Source organism: Mauremys reevesii, unplaced genomic scaffold (assembly GCF_016161935.1).
Source record: "Mauremys reevesii isolate NIE-2019 unplaced genomic scaffold, ASM1616193v1 Contig51, whole genome shotgun sequence".
NCBI lineage: Eukaryota > Metazoa > Chordata > Testudines > Geoemydidae > Mauremys > Mauremys reevesii.
This window is the reverse complement of record NW_024100864.1, coordinates 103,605-119,905: the sequence shown is the minus strand read 5'-3', so window position 1 is coordinate 119,905 and position 16,301 is coordinate 103,605. Positions and strand designations below refer to the sequence as shown.

Here is a 16,301-nt window from a genome sequence, read left to right as displayed (position 1 = left end):
CACCAGCCCATGGTTACTGTTCCCAGCTTCCCCAGGACTCTCTCATTGTCTCTGGACCTCTCCGTCAGCAAGAAGCAGTGGCAGGGAGACTTGCCTCTCTCTGGAGTCTTGGATTTCTGGGACATGGATTTACTTTCTCTGTGTTTTGGGAGCCTCTTTGAAATTGAGTGTCTGTGACATTAACCACAGTGCAATCTGGAGTGTTGAACAGCTGTGTCCCCTCGGTTCCCCAGGCTGGGGTGCCTTTACACTGCTCTACTGTGAGAGCAGCCACTCCTGGGCAGGTAACACACAGTCTCCAGTATGTAACTCGCTCCCAGCTACACAGTATTCAGTGCTGCTAGTCAGTGACTCACGAATTACAGTACCCCATTGGAGAACCCCAGAACATTCTCTGTTCCCAGACTTCCCCCAGAAATGTGCATCTTGTCCTGTCCAGCACACTACAGAACAACGCAAGCTCATATGAAGTCTGTTATTTCATCAGTGGAAAATGACACGTGCCAACCTTGTCATTCCAAATGGAGTTTCCAACACACTTGAATCCAAACACACTGGTTAGGTAAAACAATAAAACAAAATTGTTAACTGCCGGAAAAAAATCTTTTCAGTGACTATGGGTAATGAGGCATAAAAGTCAGAATTGTTTACAAAAGAAATGCAAAGATAAAACACAAACTAACACCTAAGTTAACAAGCTAAAATGGATTCAAAGCAAATGTTCTCTCACCACGTGCTGAGACAGGCTGGTTTTCCTTTCAGCCAGGACTCCCCCTAACCTGCCCCTGCTGCCCAAGTTCAGTTCTTCAGGATTTGTCATGGGCAGAGGAAAGAGGGAGAGAGAGAGAGAGATTTTCCTCACTTCTTTTTATAATTCAGTCCTTTCTATTAGAAACAACTTCAGTTCTCAGCTGAATCATGGTGCCAGGCTGTCTTCTCGTAGATATGAGTTTCAAGTGTCCCTGTGATGGAATGTAAATGTCTTCTTCACCTTCCCCTGCCAGCGAATGGCTGTTTGACCAGCGGTTTGCCTTGCTGTCTCTGAGGAACTGGTCTGTGGGTGTTCCCCAGAATTGTAACTTTTGTAATATCATACAGTAAAATCTCATAACTTTACATACAGTGTTACACATTTTAACAGGAGGATAATATTCAGTAGATTATGCAATTTCAAGTGATAGTTCACAAACCATACTGTGTACAAAATTGATCATAATTTTCCAGAAGAGTGAACATAGGATTACAGACTGACACAGGGCCTGTCTGTGTGTGTTCCCAGCAGATATGTGGCTATTTCAATCCCTCCTAAGCAGAGTGTTCTGCATCTTCAAGGACCTGGGCAGCTGGTTCTGGGAATTCACTGGTTTACTAAGTGTGACACTGTCTGGAACTGTGCGACACTTTATATTATTATTACTTTATTATTCCAATCTGATAAAATTGCAATGAATTGTGCTAGATATGCCATGTTAGGTGTCAGGGAAAATGTTATAATTTTCCAAGTATGATCATTTTGTTTGTATCACCTTTGTAGTATGAGCTATAGATACGTAGGGTATATCTGTATTCCAGACTGTGGACTGTGATTCTGGGTGACACACCCAGATCTATTGGCATCAGCACTGCCTACCCTGTTTGATGGTCCATCCAGGGTCATCAGCTGTACAATGAACCCACTGAAAGGATCAGGGGATACACCTATTGACTCAGCAAGACATGCAGGGATATGCCTGTGTACTGAGACCTCCAAGGCTTTTCCATGCCCTGTGCAGTGAAGCTTGTGTTTGGGACACAGGAAGTACAAGCCACATGGCAAAAGGAATGTAAAGGGCAGCTGCATCATCTCCATTTTGTCTTCAATCCCTCTTCCTGCCTCTGGAGCAACTTCTCTACAAACCGACATAGACCCCGACTCTGTGGGTGCTCTGCACCCACCGGGGAGCTCAGCTGTTGGCAACTGCCAATCCCCTATTTAGCATGCTCAGCAGCCCTCAGCAGCTCTTTGGCTGGCTATGGCCAATCAGCTGTTTGGCGCCAACACCCGCCTATCAGCTGTTTTCCCTGCAGCTGCTGTAGCTCCCAGCTCCACTGCAGCCGTGTGTGTGAGTCCTTTTAATTTTCAGGGCTTGGCAGCTTCTGGGCTAGGGGTGGGGTGGGCAGCCTCGCGGCAGAGGGCTGGGGGGAGACGGCTGGGCAGCTTCTCGGCTTGCCCCAGGGGACTGATGGGAGCAGTACGGACTGGGGGGGAGTTTCTCAAGGACTGAGCCAGCCATTCTCAGCCCACCCTGGTGTCTCCCCCTCCAGCCAGGAGAAACCAGCTGTGGGCCCCCTTAGTGCTGGGCAGGGGCACAAGCCAAAGGACATGGCTCCTTTAGAAAAAGCTTGCCCTGGTGTCTGATGAGTGAACTTGGCCTGAGGCCAGCTGCTCGCCCCTCCCGTGCTCCAGCCGGGTGCACCCAGCCATGGCCAAAGGGGAGAGGGGCTTCACTGCAGCCCTAGCCCCAGGTGCAGATGAGCAGCCCCCCTTCCCCGCCCGGACCCTGCCTGTGCCCAGACTCCTCCCATGGGGGCTCTGGGAGCTCCCAACCCCTATGGTTCTGAGCCCAGTCCCGGGGCTCCGCATCCCTTCCCCCGTGCGTGGGGGGGGCAGGAGGGGGCAACACTCCACCAGTGCTTCTAGCCGCATCCTCCCTGGCCGGCTCTCATGCCTGGGAAAGTAACGCTTGCTCCCCTCAAAGCCGTCTCCCCTCCCTGCCCAGAGCAAGCTTGGCTGAGGGGCTTTTCTCCCCCGAGAGGAAGTTTATCCCTTCCGCACCGACCAGCATCTGCATCAGGAAAGATTGATTTCCTTCCCCTGGATCCATCCACCCCCCATCTCCTCTTCCCTGGGAGCTGCATTCCTTTTGCTGCATTCACCCCCGTGTATGAGCTTCAAGGCAGGAGACACGGCCCTGCTTCACCTTGGGATGTCTGAGCTTGTCTTCCTTCAGGGTGCTGGGCTGCTGCAGCCCGGGGGAGGAAGCAACCCCTCCCCCTGCCTTTGGCCATGATCCCATCAGGGCTCCCCGCCCACAACGTTGCAGAGCGGGTGAGGAGTCAGCGAGCGAGCTTCAACGTGGGGTGGGCTGCAGCCTGGGGCACTGGGAGGAGCTGGAGTGACACAGCAGCCCATACAGCCGGATGAATAAATGGGCCATTTCTATGCTGGGCTGTTGAATTAAATTTCTCTCTCTGGCTCAGGGTGGGCAGTTCCTGGGCTGGCCACAGTGGGTGGGGCTTGGGGAAGACAGAGCTGCTTTGAGTGCGTGGGTGGGAGCGGGCACTAAACAGGCACCAGGAGGTGGGGAGCAGAAAGAGAGAGATGGGGAAAGGGTCCCAGGTAGAGAACAAGAACTGAGAAACATCAGGAAGGGAGATACCAGTTATAGACACACTTTCAATGAGTACACTGGAAGTGTATAAATATGCTGAAAATAGCCTCCCCTCAAAACTGGCAGAGCCCTCCAGCACAAGAACCCTCGCCCTTACGGCAGGAAGGGGTGCAAAGGAGGGAGCGGTAGGTGGGAGGCATTTAGGGCAGGGGGTCAGTAAGGAGGTGGCATTCAGGAGAGTCTAGGGAGATGGGGCAGGAAGAAGTACAGTGGGGGCGGGGCTTTGGAGAAGGGGCGAAGCCAGGATGGGGCACCCACCGCAAAACCAAAAGTCAGCACCTGTGCAAACTGAAGCCTTGAACAAAGGACTGAATGACCCATCCAAGCTGTGGCTGTGTTCCAAACAGACTTTCAAGCCGGCAACTTACCAATACTGCTAAGAAGCTGATATATAGATTTCTGAATGTATCTGACTCCTTTCCCATTTAACAACTTTCTTTCTGTTTCTGGTTCCTTTCTCTTTCTTATCTAAACTTTTAGTTTAGATGCTAAAGTATTGCCTGGCATCATGGTATTTTTGGTAAGATCCAAACCCATACTGACTTGGTAACGTGGCTGACCCTTTGGGGTCAAAAGAACATTTCGTTTATGTGCACAGAGTTTTTAAATAACCTCTCACTGTACCGGACCTAGGTGCTGATTGGGAGTCAGAGAAGTGCAATGCAATAAAGGGGGCCGTGTGATTTCTTTTTTCAGCTTCTCAATAACCCGTGTGGGGGATCAGAAGCACAGTTTGTGTCTGGTCAGTGAGTTTAACTTCAGTGTTAACCACCAGTTTGGGGAGCATCTGCTCACCCTTTTTCAACCTGCCCTGACCCAGGCACACCAGGTCACACTAAGCACTGAAGATAAATTAATAGAATGTTTTTTATGACCAAGTCTTCAGAAATCCACTGAACTCCTTTTGTTTTCTTTTATCTGAGCAGGGTTTCCAGTTTCCCAACCTGATGTGATCTCCCAGCTGGAACAAGGGGAAGAGCCATGGGTCCCAGACCTCCAGGGTTCAGAGGAAAGAGAGATCCTGAGAGCTCCCTGCACAGGTGAGGAAACATTAAAGCAACTCAGAATCTGTAAGTGCCTGAAGGAAACATCTGGGATGCCCTACAAAGCCCTTGGGAGGTCTCTCAGTTCATTATTGTCCCTAGCAGGGGTCGTATCCTCAGGGTAAATATAGCTCATGGCTTCCTGTAGACCCTAGCAGACACCAGACAGTAGCTTCCTCCCTTCCCCCGTGAATTTGGATGGGATGTGGAGGCTGAATTGATCCCCTCCTCTCTCCTGTTTGGGGGAAGAGTTTGGGGGAGTTCAGTTCTTGATTTTTATTTGACTTCCCTTCCGCACTTGTTTTGGTTTGGCCTTCCCCTTTCCATCCCTGTCTGAGGTTTCTGTCTCTATCGCAGCAGGTGACACAATGGTATGTGAGAAAGAGGAGCAGAATTCTCAGCAGGAAAATGTTGAGCAAGTGGATAAACACAGAGAATTATCGCAAAGATCAAAAGAAATCTGTCGAAGAGTCATGAGCAGGGAAGATCCTGTGAGATTCAGCACACACCAGAAAGAGAGCAGAGAAACCAGCCAGGAGAGAAAATGGGTAAATTTATTTCCTGTCGGGGAACTCAGAAGAGCATCAAGGAAACCACAACACAGCAGGAAATCCTCATGGGAAAGAGGGAAAATACATGCACTGAGTGTGGGAAAAACTTCACTCGAAGATCAACCCTTTCTGCTCATCAGAGAATCCACACAGGGGAGCGGCCCTATAAATGCCATGAGTGTGGAAAATGCTTCACTGTAAGATCAGCACTTTCTGATCATCAGAGAATTCACACAGGAGAGAGACCCTATGAATGCAGTGAGTGTGGGAAGAACTTCACTCGCAGCTCAAACCTTATTGCCCATCAAAGAATCCACACTGGGGAGCGGCCCTATAAATGCCGTGAGTGTGGGAAAACCTTCTATTGCCACTCAAACCTTATTGCCCATCAGAGAATCCACACAGAGGAGTGGCCCTATAAATGCAGTGAGTGTGGGAAATACTTCACTGAGAGCTCAGCCCTTTCTGCACATCAGAGAATCCACATGGGGAAGACGCCCTTTGAATGCCATGAGTGTGGGAAAATCTTCAGTCGCAGCTCGCACCTCATTAGACATCAGACAGTCCACACAGGGCAGAGGCCCTATGAATGCAGTGAGTGTGGGAAAACCTTCAGTCGCAGTTCACACCTTATTAGACATCAGACAGTCCACACAGGGCAGAGGCCCTATGAATGCAGTGAGTGTGGGAAAACCTTCAGTCGCAGTTCACACCTTATTAGACATCAGATAGTCCACACAGCGGAGAGCCCCTATGAATGCAGTGAGTGTGGGAAAACCTTCAATCGCAGCTTGCACCTTATTAGGCATCAGAGATTCCACACAGGGGAGAGCCCCTTTGAATGCAGTGAGTGTGGGAAAACCTTCAATTGCAGCTGGAACCTTATTAGGCATCAGAAAATCCACACAAGTGAGAGAACCTATGAAAGCAGTGAGTGTGGGAAAACCTTAGGGCCCAAAGAAATTTTGTCCAACTCCACTTCCTAGTTCAGTGTGTCTCAGTACCGTTCCAGAGGATACCAGGGTTAGATTGAGAACAATCATCCTTCACCGTTTGGATGCAAAGAGAGAGTGCTTCATAGGACATTCCTTCCCTGTGGATCCCAAACTGGCTGCCTGAGTGGGTAATAAGGACTTTCAGGCTGTAGAAATGATGGTAACCAATGAGGCAACAAATGTGTCAAGCTCCAATTTCAGACTTCTGGATGCTCACATGCTGAGTCCTGATTCTAAGGTTTTGTGTCTGACGCTCTGGCTACACAATAAAGCTGATGTTGGTGCAGCTGTAGCGCTGCTGTTACAGATGCTCTCCACCAATGGGAGAAATCTCTTCCCTAGGACTTTATTAGTCCAGCCCCCACAAGTGGCGGTGGCTATGTTGGCAGGCAAAGCTCTCCTGCCGATGTAGTGTTATTTCACAGGGGAGGAGGGTTTTGTAACTACATTTCTCACCAGTGTGTATTTTTCACACCCTGAGAAATATAGTTACACCAATAAATGTCTTTAGTGTAGACTAGACCTTAGTTTTCTCTTGTTTTATGTATTTACATCACTTCTCTTTGAAAGATTAAAAAGTGTGACAAGAGAGTTATTTTTCCCCATGATGCAAACATTCCTATATAAGAAACCCTTCCACCAACACACATGGCAAAAGAGCCAGGGATATATGAACTCACATGTAGTGTAAGGAGTTCTGGTAGAAAACCTCCTCCAAAGGCTGAGATGGGAGAATGTGTGAGAAAGAGTGTATGAGAATATTGGCCCAGTATAGATTTAAATTTTTTGTATTTCAGATAAACTTTGAAGCTAAGCAAAATACGTTCTATTTCTATTAAAAGGAAAACTACTCGAGGAGACAAGTTGTATAACTTTTTACCCACTTAGCCTGTAAGGGTCACTGAGTTCCCCACGTCTCTAATTTGCCAAGGAAAGGCCTGACATCTGTCATAGGATGTGTCTAACAGGTAGGAAAGCTGCAATTGTCAACCATCAATATCAAGGAAAAGGCTGGACTCCACTGCCTTTCATGTCTAAAAGCCGGCTAGAGGCTGATCTACAATGAAAAGCGATGTTGACATAGCCACATCTCTCAGGGGTGTGAAAAATCTACTCCACAGAGAAGTAGTTAATGTGAGCCCCAGTGTAGACAGGCTTGGGTTGGGTTGTCAGAAGAATACTTCCAGTGTTTGAAATGTAGACATAACCTTAGGGCTGGTCTACAGTATGTGGTTATTTTGGAATTAGCCGAGTTAATTCAAAATAAAACTGATTCCGTCTATATGCCCAAATCTTTTTTTTTTTTTTTAATTTAAAGGGCTCTTTAATCCGGTTCCTGTACTCCACCTCAGCAAGTGGAGTAGTGCTAAAATCGAGATTGCAGTTCCGAATTAGAGGTACTGTGGACACAATTTGACATTATTGGCATCCGGGAGCTATCCCAGAATGCTTCCTTGTGACCACTCTGGACAACACTCTCAACTCCGATGTACTTGCCAGGTAGGCAGTAAAAGCCCCGGGAACTTTTGAATTTCATTTCTTGTTTGGCCACTGTGGTGAGCTCATCAGCACAGGTGACCATCAGGACAATCCACCATGACAGGCGACCATGCAGAGTCCATCATCATGAGAGCCCACGCAGTCCTGGATTCACAGATGAGCTCCAGCATGGTCTGAATGGGAGGTACTGGATCTCATCGCATGTTGGGGAGACTCATCTCTTATGGGAAACACAAAAAAAGAAACACAAATACACCTCTACCCTGATATAACGCTGACCTCGGGAGCCAAAAATCTTACTGTGTTATTGGTGAAACGCGTTATATTGAACGTGCTTTGATCCACCGGTCATGGCCGCACCCCACCCACCCCTGTTATATCTGAATTCATGTTATATTGGGTTGCATTATATTGGGTAGAGGTATATGTACGCTAAATTCTCCAGGGTCATGAGGGAAAGAGGCTACTCCAGGGACACAGAGCAGTGTCATGTAAAAATCAAGGAGCTCAAGCAAGCGTATCAAAAAGCTAGGGAGGCGAATGGGCTCTCTGGGTCACAGCCCCATACATGCTGCTTCTACTGTGAACTGCATGCAATTATGGGGTGATGCCACCACTACCCCACCACTGTCCATGGACACGTGCAAGTTGGGAGTGTTGTACTCAAAGTACTATACAGGATCTTTTCAGGGGATTAAGGCAAACGCCACATTTATTAGTAATACAGGTATCAATTAATACTCTGATATGCATATGAGATATCTCACAGTCATGCATTCACACACACACACAGACACAAACACACTCCATCTTGCTGCTGTTACCAACTAGTTGCTCCCCTTAACTGCACTGGCGAGGTGAGTTAGATGGGGGAGGGATGGAGCCGGGCTTCTGCCGATCCGGATCGATGCTCCGATGGTGACAAGACGAGACCCAGGGTCCTTCTGCAAGACACCTCACATTTATAGCAGCTTCCCTCTTATGCAAATCTAGACCAGATTCAAAATCTGGGTCTGTGTCCATTGGTCTTTGTGCTGCTTTTCTCTGGGTGTTGTCCCAATGCTGCTCAAAAGAGGGTGTTTTCTAAAGAAGGTGCTGGCTTCTAATCCCTGAGGCCGTCAATATGTCTGCGCTTCTTTGTGGGGCCCACTTGACAAGCTGTATTGTCCTTTGCTCTGGCTCCCATTCCCTCTGCAACTGTTGTAGCTGTCTGGAGGTGGGTGTCTTCCAAGCCTCACTCATTCACACCTCATTCAGTCAATAGGGCAATTGATTACAGAGTGGGGGGAAGATCTTATTCTACTTCTAGCAAAAAGGCACGTGTTTCTTTTACTGTAACTATACTATCCTTAGGGGCTATAACATTTGATACAAAGTTTTCTACCAATTTTCTATATAGGGATCTAATACAAAGTTGTATGAAAATAGAGAGGCACAATGCCAAGTCATATGAAATACAAAATAACATCATGCAAGATGCAATGTCATAAAGATACTTAATACAAAATAACACAATGCAACGTCATAAAGATTTATAGAGATCGTTAATACAGAGATTTCTCTACAGGAGTTGCAGGGAGAATGACTTTTTGGAGGATGAAGAGGAGAAGGAGGAGGACAGTGCACAAGCGACAAGTGGGGACTCCGTTTTCCCCTATCAAGGTTCCCTCCACTCTGAACTTTAGGGTACAGATGTGAGGACCTGAATAAAAGACCCCCTAAGTTTATTTACCAGCTTAGGTTAACAGTAAGGTGCCACCACCAAGTGTATTCCAAATCTTAGGGGAGAGCCACTTGGAACTCTGCCTTTCCCCAAATATCTCCCAAGTCCCTAACCTGTCCTTTCCTGGACAGCCTTGAGACTAATCCCCCCAGTCCCTACACCCCTTTTCCTGGGTTGGCTTGAGTAGACCCTCACCAATTAGTCCTGGCAAACCTGGTGGCTGAACTTGGTGACTTTGTCCTCACCCATAACTATTTCACAGTTGGGGACAATGTATACCTTCATGTCAGCGGCACTGCTATGGGTACTCGCATGGCCCCACAGTATGCCAACATTTTTATGGGTGACTTAGAACAACGCTTCCTCAGCTCTTGTCCGTAATGCCCCATCTCTACTTGCTCTGCACTGATGACATCTTCATCATCTGGACCCATGGAAGAGAAGCCCTTGAGGAATTCCACCAGGATTTCAACAATTTCCATCCCACCATCAACCTCAGCCTGGACCAATCCACACAAGAGCAGTATCAACAGGAAAGGGAAGCTGAGAGACTCTATGCACTGCAGCTTGCTGTGAATGGAGAGCTGGCTGCTAGAAGGGGTGGCAGCGTGAATGGGGAACAAGTGTGCCCAAGGAGTAGAAAGCTTTGGCTCAGATAGCACCCTCAGAAGACTTCCCCAGACTGGTTTAGGGATGCTGGTGTGACCTCTCTTGGCAGCCCCCAAAGAAGGAACTGGGTGGACTAAATGGACAGTGCCCCTCTCTATCTGAAGCCTAGTAAGGGAGGTACGTGAATCCCACCAGAAGTTAAAATGGTAAGTAAGGGAGGGGAGGCTCTACTAGAGGGCCTGGGCAGCTTCAGATACAGTACAGGAGGATTTCCACTTCTGAGCCATGAAAATAGAAATTGACTTTTCCTTTCCAGATTTATCTAATATTCAGAAAGAGAATCTAGCACCTGCCTTCCAGATTTGAACACCCTCACAATTCAGGAGTGCTCAAGCTCAATTTGGGCAACTGTTATTTCATTTCTCCCAAATCAAATATGCTGATCCACTGTCATTTGCTGTAGAAAAAGTAGGATACAATTGAGCAACAAATGCTGGGGTCTTCCAGTGCTAACTAGGGCTGGAATTGCTATTTTCAACAGCCATTACCATTTTTTTTGTTTTGTTTGTTTAAAAGGAAGACAGTGATATTGCACTGGCAAATTCCCCATAGAAACAAAGAATGGAACAAAAGAATAATAAAGGCACCTCAACTTTTCCTCATTTAGGTAGGACAGTCTTATAAGCTGGATCCAAACATCTTCCAAACACACAAGCTGAAAATTGTTCCACTTTACTGCAGTTCTGTAACCATGCGGAACCAGTCCTGTCTGTGTTCTGTGCACATCCAAAATCCCTACTGAATGCAGAAGTGCCCTGCTTTTGTGAACATCCCACCTGATATGTTCAGCCCTTGTGAGCGAAGCAGGTTCTCATTTAGTAATTGGATGGGAAGTCTCTCAGAAAGCATTAAGTGCTGTAGGAGGTGTTGCTTATTCACTAGGTGAAGTGAGACCTTCCTGTTACACTAGTAAACCAGTGCTGCACAGAATGCACTTTGCTCCTAGAGTCTAGAATGGGCCCTTTGCTTCTATACACAGCCCATTAAAGACAATGAAAAGCCTCCCACTCACTTCAACAGGCTTTGGCCAGAACTGGTTATACACAGGGTAACTCCACTGTCTGTACAGGGTCCTGGTCCCACAGCGGAGGGGCTTGTGAGCTTGTTGCAGAGCTGCTGCTCAGGGATGGGAGCCTCCTGGCACCCCAGCCTCCAAAATCACTCAGGCTGCACTTTCTGCACGACTAGGTGCTGGCTGAGGGGGCGTGGGGTGGTGGCCTCTGCTGCAGTGATGGGCAGCTCAGGTACTTAAAGCCATGGCCTAGAGGAGGAAGTGCCTAACTGCAGAGTCTGCAGCTGCCTAGGGCCAGCGCTGAGGATTTAGAGTCCCTAGTGCTGCCGTTGCAAGGTTCAAGCATGCTCAGCCCTGGCATTGCCATCCCTCCTGCGGCTGGTAGCTGCAGCTGGCTAAGGCTGGCCTCTGGTAATTGGCCCCATGGCTGTAGCCAGAGAAGCTGCAGGTGGCTCTGTGACTACTGGGGGCCGTTAAGCTAGAGCAGCTAAAGACACTGGAGTTAACCTCAAGGAACAGAGGTCACCAGTAGGACAGGAATGTCAGGGGGAGCAGGGAAGGAGGGAGCAGGTCAGGCTTGCAGAGGGAGCTTCCAGCTGGGTGGGAGCATGTCCAAAGTAGAAAGGAAACAAGCCTGGGGAGAGGTGGTGGTGACCAGGTAGCAGACTAGTATGTAGACGGGAGCAGAGGAGAGAGGCTGGTGACTTCAGATTCCCAAGGGCTGTCCTGACTTTGGGAGATGGTGTTTGCAGGTGGCTGGCTCACATGGCAGGATGGGGGCTGAGGGAGGGATCTGTCAGAACTGATCAGGTATCTGCTGGCTGTGGAACTCTGAGCTGAGACTAGGACCACATGCCATGACTGGTGACATAGGGGGTACTGGAGACATGGCTAGAGAGGGTCTAAATGAGGAAGGAGATACATCTGGGAAGTTTCCTTGGTCACTGTGAAAGTTCTACTCACTGTGGACACTGGTAAACCCATGTGGGTGTACAGCTCAATGAGAAAACCCGGGGGCTGAGGGAGCTGTGTATTGCAATGCATATAGTCATGTAGGGGTGTGATCAAAATGAAAAATGTCTCTGAGGTTCAGTACTGGCTATACTATGGCACCAATGGCACTGCCCCACCAGGTCCACACTCGGAGCCCACAGTGACTACATAGGGGCCCATAAATATGTTTAGCGCCAGGGCTCAAAAAAGGTTAATCCAGCCCTGACTGCCCGAGCACTATTTCAGCCCCACATTTTTGGGTGGACCTGCCACAGTGGGAGCTGCAGAGCACTCCCCCCACCACCACACACACACATACACACCACCCCCCTCCTGGTGTTGGGAGGGGAACAGGAGAAAGGACAAAAGAAGCAAGAGAAGAAGAGAAAGGAGGAAGGGAGGGATGGATGGAGGAAAAGGTGAAACGAAAAGGACAAACCCTAATGTCCCCAGTGATTCTAGGGGACAAAATTCCAGGTGCAGAATAAAATTCAGCCTCCTTAAGCTCATGTTTTCCATGCCTAGAATTCAACTGTCACCTGATGGATCAGACTGAACAGGTTTCAAACCTTGAGGAGGCTCTTACCTTCTAAACAGGGACATCTGTTTTCCAGTAAAATCAGGAAAAGGGAAGGAGAAAACTTGAAAGAGGCCCCTCCTGGCGCTCACGTCCGTGAACCCGAATACTCTCTCAGTCCTCAAAGAGAGACCTGGAGAAGGAGACTTGCTGAAGCAAAGCCACAGGGTCTCTGAGGTTTCCCTGACCCCTCGCCCCTGTCCTGCCTGGCTGATGTCAGCATCTCTCTGTGAGGTCACCACCTCCCCACCATCTTTGACCAATAGTCTGAGGTCCTTCAAAAGGCCTTTGTGATGTCACTGCCACACCCCTCCCTTGCTGGGCTAATGTCCTGCCCCTGGCCAGGCACTTTGGAGGTTTGAGCTACTCCCTGTGGATCACCTCACTCAGGAGCGTTCGTTCTAGGCAGCAAGCCGGCTAGACAGTAAAACATCAGATGCTGCTCCCAATGCTACACTCAGTTTTTCAGAAATTAGTCGACTTTATGGCCAGAAGAGACCATTAGAGCATCTAATCTGACCCCCTGCATATCACAGGCCTCCTGTATGACACAATAGCTACTTTTGGGACAAACACATTCCAGAAAGGCAGCTAGTCTTCATTAAATGACATCAAGAGATGGAGAATCCACCACTTTCCTTGGTAGCTTGTTCCTGTGGTGAATCATCCTCGCTGTTGAATATTTGTGCCTTAGTTGTAATATGAATTTGTCTCTTTTCACGTTCCAGCCATTGGGTCTTGTTATGCCTTTCTCTGCTCGATTAAAGAGCCCTTTCATACCCAATCTTTTCTCTCCATTAAGGCACTTCAGCACTTCAATGAAATCACCTTTCAATCTTCTTTTGAGAAGCTAAACAGGTTGAGCTCTTTCAATAGCTCACTAGAAGGCATTTTTCTCCAGCCCTCAGAACATTTGGTGGCTCTTTGCTGCCCCAGCTCCAATTTCACAACATCTTTTTCAAATGAGGACACCAAAACTGGAGGCAGCATTCCAGTATCAATCTCACTGATGCCGTGTCACCTCCTGTGATATTATTGACATAATCTGTAACTATAGCTCACTGTTGCAACCACTCATATATTTGCAGCCAATATTGTAGAAAGATTTTCGTGTAAGGGGTCTATGGAGAGGTTCTGATTGGCTGATTATAATGATACTATCTCTAGATGTGCATCTTTTTTGTAGTTGATGTTATGAATTTTGGCTCTATGCTGCCCGTATTTCAAACTTGTGCTATGCTTCCAGGGAACACCCCAGCCAGACAAGTTGGTGTCAGTTCTGCCTAGCCTGCTTGATGGCTCATTAAGGACCATGAGTTATACAACTGACCCACTGAGAGAAGGCAGATACTCCTTGTGACTCAGCAAGGTGTGCAGGAACCTGCCTATGGACAGAACTTTAAGGTTTTTTTCTATGTCATGTGCTGGATAGAGTGTCCTTGGGACAAAGAAAACAAAGACCACATGGCAAGAGACTATAAAAGGCTGATGCCTCGTCTCCATCTTGTCTTCAATCCTGCTTCATTCCTCTGGAGGGACTTTGCTACAAACTGAAGCTCTATACAAAGGACTGAATGACCCATCCCAGCTGTGGATGGACTCCAGAGACTTCATTTCAACCTGCAGTTTATTCCATCACTGCTACAAGCCTGACCCAAGAACTTTGCCATTACTGGATGTGAAGGGTTAAAATCCATGTGCATTTTATATAACAACCCGGTTTATTTTGCCAGCTCTTTTCCAGAGCCAAAGTCCAGAGTATGGTCAAGGGACCAGAGGCCTAGAAAATCGTGATCAGCTAAGAGAAAGCTGGGTAAACAGAAAGCCTTGCTTGCTAAGATAGGCCTGGTCAGCAAATTGCCAGGTGTTGGAGCTAAGAACTAAAGAATTGTGTCTTATTCAGAGTTGCAGATTGAACAAAGAATCCCTGTTCCTATTGTGTTAGTCTCTTCTGTAGGGAGACGTTCTTCCCACAGATACAACCTTGAGTTTACAAGAAGTTGGCACATGTCAGTATAAGATATGGCATCCTTCCACCTCCCTTCCCAGGGACCAATGCCTGCCTTAAAACACACAAAAAACAATCTTTATTGCCATATACTTTCATTGTTTCTTTGCTTTAACCCCTAGGAATGTACCTGTTGGACAATCAAAGGAGTTGCTCCATTCCTATGGACCCCAAATCAGAATTCAAGATTCATATTTTATGCTAATAATATTTTATCAAAGTATTGTTAACTTGCTAACTTGAGACCATGGGCGGAGACATTATGTAACCTGTTAACAATTGGCTACTGTGCTATCTTGTCTTGCTGCAAAACCTGTCCCGGGGTGTGGAACTGCCTTCCCCATCACTTTCCCCCACCCATGGAAAACCTATATATTCTATTGTAATCAATTGACTGACAGTGTCTCTGAGCCTAATAAGCAAGGTGACACTCCGCCAGCGCTGTGTGTAATAAACTCCTCTGCTTGACCTCTACACGCTGTGGATTTACGTCCTTCAGAGAACAAAGAGAGAGGTGGAGGCCAGGTGACCAATTTGCCTGGGAAACAGAACAAAGGCCAGAAGAGGGACAAATGTATCCACCTCAAAACAGGGCAAACTGCAAAAGGCAAAAATGGGCCACTCATCTGGTCAGACTGAGGGATAACGGTGCTGCAAACAATTCAAACAGCTTCAAAAGTTACTGTCTGGGAATCAGGAAAAAATATTAAAGAAAAAAAGTCTGGCGAGCCCTAGAGGTGTTTATGGTGTTGGTCTCCCTGGCAGATTCTCTCATGGCTCACAGGGGCTGAGTGACAAGAGAAGCTTTTCACACAGGGCATTCACAGGGCCACTCCCTCTATGGATTCTCTGATGTTTAGAAAGCGCTGAGGTGTTAGTGAAGCATTTTCCACACTCACTCATCCCTTTCTGAACATCAGAGAATCCGCACATGGCAGAGGCCCTTTGAATGAGGTGTGTGGGGTCCTGTCCCCACCTGGGTTAGGTATCGCCTGCTACATTATGTGGTGCTGCCAGCACAGCAAGGAGGTGCCTGGGGCAGCCAACGGAGAGGGGAGGCATGTCCAGCTCTTCAGCGGCAATTTGGCCCACTCAGTCCCTCTCGGATGGAAAGACTTGCTGCCGAAAAAAGTAGAGCTGCCATCGATTGTGGACTCTTCTTTTTTTTTTTTTTTTTTTGATGCTTGGGGCAGGAAAAACGCTGGATCTGGCCCTGTTCCATGGAAAACAAGTTGTTAAATCCCAGATGAGTGGAGTTATATCAGTTCTCAGCCTGAGTCCTTAGGTCTTAATCCTGAGGTTATGTCGGGTTCCTCCGGTGGGGTGTGGAGCAGCTGTTCGTTTTCCTGTTCGCACTCCTCTGCGGTGTGAAAATCGGGAGGAGGCAGAAGCCCCACTTCCCTCCCGAAATGACACCCAGTGGGGGAAGCCAGGACAACAGGGTGGGGCGGCAAGTGGTGGCCAGACTCTCACCGCCAGGGTCTAGTCTAGCTCAGGGTGCAGCTCAACTTCCTCCCCGCGCCTCTGGCCCCCAGTTCCCTTCCACCACCAGGTCAACCCGGGCACTAGGGCAGGAACGGGGTGAGGCAGCAAGTCAAGCTGAGCAAGGCAGGCCAAAGTGAGTCTTGTCTTCATGGGCCGCTCCCAATGATGTCCTTTTTGTGTGCAACTGCTGCAAAAACATCCCAGGCAGAGAAGCAACAGGCCAAAAGACTACTACACAGCTGCCAAAGTAGCTCAGTTGGGAGAGCGTTAGACTGATGATTTGAAGGTCCCTAGTTCAATCCCAGGCTTTGGCA

At 48.1% G+C, this 16,301-nt stretch overlaps 1 long non-coding RNA gene and 1 other non-coding gene across 2 annotated transcripts; both read left to right on the top strand.

The window, feature by feature from the left end:
• The first annotated feature begins 6,653 nt into the window (after window positions 1-6,653).
• On the top strand, window positions 6,654-9,386 carry LOC120394325. The gene is made up of 3 exons (XR_005592258.1): window positions 6,654-6,988; window positions 7,339-7,520; window positions 9,088-9,386. It is a non-coding gene; the product is annotated as an uncharacterized LOC120394325 (long non-coding RNA).
• A 6,842-nt stretch (window positions 9,387-16,228) lies between these two features.
• Window positions 16,229-16,301, top strand: TRNAI-GAU. The gene has a single exon. It is a non-coding gene; the product is annotated as a tRNA-Ile (tRNA).